Here is a 6,759-nt window from a genome sequence, read left to right as displayed (position 1 = left end):
CAGGACAGTGTAAGTGGAGGCGGTGGTGGGGTGCAGTGGGGGTGAGTGTGTGTGGGGGGGGGTGGGGCAGAGTTGGGTAACAAGCCCTGAAACACTCGCTTGTTTTCCTGTGAATGACAAGACCCCAGCGTAACTATCAGTAAATAAAAAGTGGCTGTAAAATGAACTACAAGACAGGTCCAACAGGAATCCCCCGCGGCACTTCCTCCTTCAAGCCCATAAACAGCTCCAAACAAGCCAGGCTGGCTCCACTTCGTATCCCACGGCGACCGGCTGGGGTCACATCGGCTCCGGTTGCCTGGGTCTTGCTGAGACAGAGAGGGGTTGGGGGGCTGGGGATGGGGGTGGAAGGGTAGGCCACTAATGCAAACCGCTAAACCTAGCCCTGACCCTTTAAACTAACCCTAAATCACAGGCCCCAAACTTCAGTATACAACTAGTCCTGTCCAGTTGTTCATTCAAGCCATTCACCACCACTCAACGATATAACCCATTCGTATTACAATACTACTCATTCTTACCATGAACGACTGGAGCGCCATGCTGTGCCCTGATCTTAGTATTTTTAGCATGGCATTTCAGGCCTTAGGCGGGTGATTTGTTGGGGCTTTTGAATTTGCATAATACATGATCAATAAGGTTTTAGGGGTAATGTGGTAACTAAGGTAATTTACCTGATTATATCACTTGCTGTATCTTTCAAAGGCCCAGCTACCTTATCTGTCTATTGTGGCTGTTTCTAATATGTCCAAGATTTCCATCCTTATTCCATGTACAGAGGGTGCCCCATTCCTGCTTCTGTGAACAGCGTGTCAACTGTGTTACATGTCCCAGTTAGGGGGAGTGGAGCTGAGCCAACATACGAGATGCAACAACATCCATCCACATTCACTATAACCACCACACATCAACATCCATCCACATTCACTATAACCACCACACATCAACACACACAGTATAACCACCACACATCAACACCCATCCACACACACAGTATAACCACAACACATCAACACCCATCCACACAATATAACCACCACATATCAACACCCATACACACACATCTCATATCGCTATAGACCCCCCCCCCCCCCCCTCCCCAGTCCCACAGCTATTACCAGCACCACCCACCTACCCCCCAAACAGACACATTATTCCATCCTGAGATTTCTGCAATTTAAAGGAATTGTTGTCCCAGGTCTTAAGACCCTAAACTCTAAACCTTGATCAGTCCAGTTGTAATTTGGTCAACTCAATCCCCTCTCTCTCTCTCTCTCTCTCTCTCTCTCTCTCTCTCTCTCCCTCCCTCTCCTTTTACCTCTTTCCCTAATGCCCGACTGGGTGGTGGTAAACATTCTGTGGCAGTAGGAGGCAACAGCGCTGGAGCCTGGACTGTGCCCAAACGCGACTCTTATCCTCCTCTGAACAAACACAAACCGTGCCTGCCCCCTCCTGCCCCCCTCCTTCCCACTTCTGCCCCCTCCTGTCCCCCTCCTCCCCACTCCAGAGCGAGTCCGGCGCAGAGCTGGCGTGAGCCCGCCAGATCAGTGCCAAATCAGAGCTGGGGCCATCCTTCAGTCAGTTGGCATTCTCGGGTCTGACAGACCTCAGATATTTTGGAATGATAGACATTGTGCTGCATTGTCGCGTGCTGCACCCCTTCCAAATCAAATTTCCGCTTGGCCGTTTCGAGTTGTTTATATGTGCGAGCATCTGGAATATTAACATGCCCTTGAAAGAGTTTCCTGGCAGAACTCAAAGTCGTGACCACATTTTTTTTCTTCTCTCTCTCTCTCTCCCTCTTTTGCGCTCTCTCTTTCTCCCTCCCTTTAGCTCTCTCTCTCTCTCTCTTTCTCTCTCTCGCTTTAGTTGTAGTGCCACGCATGAGTTTGTTGGTGGCAGTGAATTTGGCGGTGATATTCCTGATAGTAGTGTTAAAGGCATAATTTCAGTCTTGTTCTCTTTTGAAAGGGCCCTGCTCTGAGCAGCTTGTTTGGAGTTGTGTTTTTTTATAAACACCAGGTTTTCATTTGTAGTTGGGAGGGTGCCGTGCTGACAGTATTTATAGTCTGGTGTTCTGACCAAAATGATCAGTGTACCACAAAATGACTTCCTCAGTCCTGACCACAAAATAACAGGATACCTTCAATTGTGCGTATTTATTAATTTTAGCAAAGGATTGCTAGTTTTATAAATAGCCAGCCGTACTCCTGCTGCTACCCTCCAAAGTCGGCTGTGTAAACTTCCTCTCTCTCTCTCTCTCTACCTCTGTTAGAAAGAGAGTGGGTGAAGAGGACTCCGAGAATAAAACTCCCTATACACACCCACACACACACACACACACACACACACACACACACACACACACACACACACACACACACACACACACAACACACACACACACACACACACACACACACACACACACACACACACACACACACGTCTGGCCTTGATTAGGGATTCTCTTCCAGAGGGTAAGGGTTCAGGGGTGGAAGGTGAAGGGTCTGGCTGTGTTAATGGCTGAAGTGGGGGGTCCTTTCTGCTTGACTGGCCATCATTTTGAGCCCCACTCCCCCCATACCCCTGCGATAACCTATGTGTATGTCAGTGTTTCAGCCATGTTCAATAACACACATGCAAGTGTGTTGGTGTCTTTGTAGTTTGACATGAAGGTGTATTCTCAGCACAGGTCTTTCTCTGTGTCGAATGCTGTGGTGTGTGTGCCTGGTGCTTGGGCGGTAGCCGGTTCCTCCGGTGGCATTGAAGACACAGTCCTGGTTTTTGGAGACTGCACTTACTGGTTTGCATAGGACCATATGTGGCTAGCCTGTGCTGTGATCTTTAGATGTGCTTATGTGGGTGTATTTGTGTGTGTGTGTGTGTGTGTGTGTGTGTGTGTGTGTGTGTGTGTGTGTGTGTGTGTACATGTCTGTGGTATGTGTATCTGTGTGTATTTGTGTGTGCATAAAGGATGCTGTTTTTGATGTGCATTTACATTCTTCACATATGTGTGTGTGTGTGTGTGTGTGTGTGTGTGTGTGTGTGTGTGTGTGTGTGTGTGTCTGCAAAACCCCATGTTTAAAGATGCCTTAGTGTTTGTTTATGTGTGTTAATGTTGTGTTTATCTCTCTGTGCTGTTCCACATGTGTGTGGTTGTGTTTATTGAGTGTTTTTGCCATTACAAGTGATCAGGATGGGACAGATGTGTGTTTGTGTGTGTCTGTGTGTGTCTGTGTGTCTGTGTGTGTGTGTGTGTGTGTGTGTGTGTGTGTGTGTGTGTGTGTGTGTGTGTGTGTTCTGCAGGGTCCCAGGCCTCAGGCACACTTGGGGCTATGAATCACAGAGATTTCAGCAGCAGGGAAAGTAAGAGAGAGAGAGAGAGAGAGAGAGAGAGAGAGAGAGAGGGAGAGAGAAAAACGGAGAGAAAGAACACTGTGACACACTGCCTGCACATGGGTAAGAGCTTAGCATTGCAAAAAGCCAACACTGCAGAGACCTTGAGAACACACACAGTTTCAAAATTATGGAGGCAAGATATTTTCTCTGTGTGTATGTGCGTGTGAGTGTGTGTGTGCGCGCGTGTGCGCGTGCACATGTGTGTATGAGGGTGAGTGTTTGTCTGTGTGAATCTTTTTCACTCTGGTGTGTGCTGTTATTCATGACAGTACAGAAGTTGCTGTTTTTGGCAGCAGTTACACAGCCATATTTATATATACTTAAGAGTCAGTGAACATATTTGTATTTCTAGTGGTGTGTGTGTGTGTGTGTGTGTGTGTGTGTGTGTGTGTGTGTGTGTGTGTGTGTGTGTGTGTGTGTGTGTGTGTGTGTGTGTGTGTGTGTGTGTGTGTGTGTGTGTGTGTGTGTGTGTGACTGTGTGTGTGTGCGTGTGTGTGTGTGTGTGTGTGCGTGTGTGTGCGTGTAATAGCAGTGGCCTAGTTGCGCAATCAACATTTGCTTTGCTTCCCTGCTAAATCTCCATTTCATCATGTTGTTGATATGAGCCATTTGCGTGAAGCTTTAAACACTTCACATAGCCTTGCACGTGTGTAAGAGATTTTCAAGCATCTTAATGGCCGTTTGGAGACAACCAGCACATGTTACATGCTTTGCTACATTTCAGTGATCCTTAGTAAGGTGTGGAGTTGAGTTTTTTTTTTTTCTCTGACATTTTCTTTTCTGCTCGTGTTGAATTTGTGCTGTACTTTCCTCCCTGATCCCTGCAACCCACCCCAGTTAAGATGGCCAGATCTGCACAAGGCCCCATGTTTACACAGCTGGAAGACGGCAAGGCTGAAGACAAGTTAAGATCTGACAAGAGATGGCCAAAGGACTTTGAATTACTGTGCGTGATGTCTGATGCCACTGTAGGACTGATTCCAGTTAAGGGCCTGGTCCACGTGAGGCCTCGCAGTGGACTGGAATCCAAGTAGTAATTGTCGTTCAAGGTAAATTGTGATGGAGTGATGAGATCTGTGATGACCCACTGTGAAAATAGACGAGTATAGATAGACGAATGTCAGGGCAGATCTCGCAATGCCTTTTATTTGTTTAATATTCCAGATTCAAATGTGCGAACAATGCATTCAATATTGAAGAAGAGGGAGAGCACCTTAATGGAAACTCTGAATATAATCTCTCTCTCTCACACAAACACACACACCAAGTCTATTCTCATACAAACGTGCTCTTGGCGACACCATTTTGCCACTGCTTCTTTCTCTATAAACATAAAGTATTCTCAAAGATGCACATACTGTACATACTCTGTCTCTCTGTGTGACCTTTTGACCTTTATCTGCTGCCAAAAGGATATTCATGAACACTGAAACGGCAGCCAAGAGGAATGGCAAAATGGAAAAAGTGGTAGCTATCTGCTCTCAACTGTCACTACAGATTATTGACATTAGTGAGAATGAAACATGGTTGGCATAGATATTGATTTTTACTGATATAACAAAAAAAATTAAATCACAGCACACCTTAAAGAGGCCTGAGATGCTAGTTATTTGTTGTCTTGTACTTTCTTGTGCTATGACATAGTATTAAAAAAGCACAGTTTAAGGGGTTTGTGTGTGGACCATCTTCCCTTTTGGAACTTTGAGCAAACAGATCGACACACCTATCAGCTAGGCTTCTGGAGAACATCTCATGAAATCTGACTAATAAATGAGTACACAAGCACACAGAAGACAATGAGTATAAGGTATTAATGAGTGAGTGAATGATTGAATGCCAACGGGTTCCACCATCCCACCACTGTGTCCCACCCCTCCTGGTAGCGAGACGTCCTGCTGCTTTTATAGGGTGTCCATAAACTGGGAGGCCGGCTGCTGCATTAGGTTAATTATTTCCCTGTGTTAATTTTCTCCTTCTCGGGGAGCACGGGTCAAAGCTGTTCCTGCTGCCGATAAACCAGAGGGGAGACATGCACACACACACACACACACACACACACGCACACACACACATACACAGACACATACATACTCTCTCTCATACACACAGACAGACACACACACACACACAAACACCAATGGTTGCAGCAACAACTTCCATAGATGTTTTGCTGCAACAACCTTGTAAGACCTTTGTATTTGTGTTGTTGTGCATTGGCAGTTGAAGTTACAGTATGTGTGGTTCATGAATGCCTGTTAATGAATGTGTTTTTATATGAAAGGGTGCGCATTTGTATGTGATAGTGTGTGTGCCTGTGTGTGTGTCTCTTTGTGTATATTTGTGGGTATGTATGTGTGTTTGAGAGAGCGTGTGTGTTTGTGTAAGAGAGAGAGAGAGAGAAAGAGAAAGAGAGTGTGTGTGTCTGAGTGTGTGTGATATGTGTCTCTGCTCTAAGCCATGTTGTCTGCTCTTCCTTTCTAATGAGGCCTCCCCCCCCACATACACAACCCCCCTCCTCCCCCTCCTCCCCCCCACCCCCACCCCCTCATGCCTGTTAGTCGGGCGTCAGTCTAGCGGCGTCTTGTTTGTAGAGGAAAAATGGATCCTTTAAAAAGCCACTGGCAGAGTGAGGTAGCTTTTATGGGCTCTGATAGAGGATGCAGAGCAGTGGAAGCCTCTGGGTCAGGGTCAGGGGTTCAGGCTGGCTCTGCTTATTTGGGATTTTTTCCCCCTTCAAACAGCATCATCAGCTTTTCCACATCGACACAAAATGCCCAAAATCAACCCATCCGGTAATTTGGTCCTCTGCCGGTGTCGATGAAGTCAAACACTGGACCGGTTCCTCATAATCGATCAACTGGAAATGCTAACAACATACACAGTCGTGCACAAAAGCTGAGGGATTCACTTCATCACACCCTTTTGTGTGTCGGTCATCCTCTGATTCCTCTGAGTCACATGTCAACGATCAGGTAGTGTCAACACGTGAGCAGATGTGACACTGATGTGTCCTCGCACATGTCAGGGCCCAAGCGACATTACATTTTTTTTTTTATTGAAAAAACAATTTAGTGAACACTTTGTGATTTCCTGTTTACTTGGAATTTTATGGTCGCGGAGATGAACAGCCTTGTTCCGAATGCCATGTTAGCTCCACTCTCCTGTTGCAGTCCACATTTAACGCGGCGTGGCTCCACTATAAATACCCGCCATGGATTATGCCTCAGTGTAATTCTAGGGCTTCATGGTTTTAAGTATTTGTTGTGAGGGGAAACAGTGGGTTTGCACTTAAAATACATGTGCGTATGTATTTATACCACCACCATCTTCCGTTCACCAGAGAACAACTATTATTTA

This window comes from Sprattus sprattus (genome assembly GCF_963457725.1).
Source record: "Sprattus sprattus genome assembly, chromosome: 1".
In the NCBI taxonomy this organism is placed as follows: Eukaryota; Metazoa; Chordata; class Actinopteri; order Clupeiformes; family Clupeidae; genus Sprattus; species Sprattus sprattus.
Note: the sequence above shows the minus strand (reverse complement) of the source record.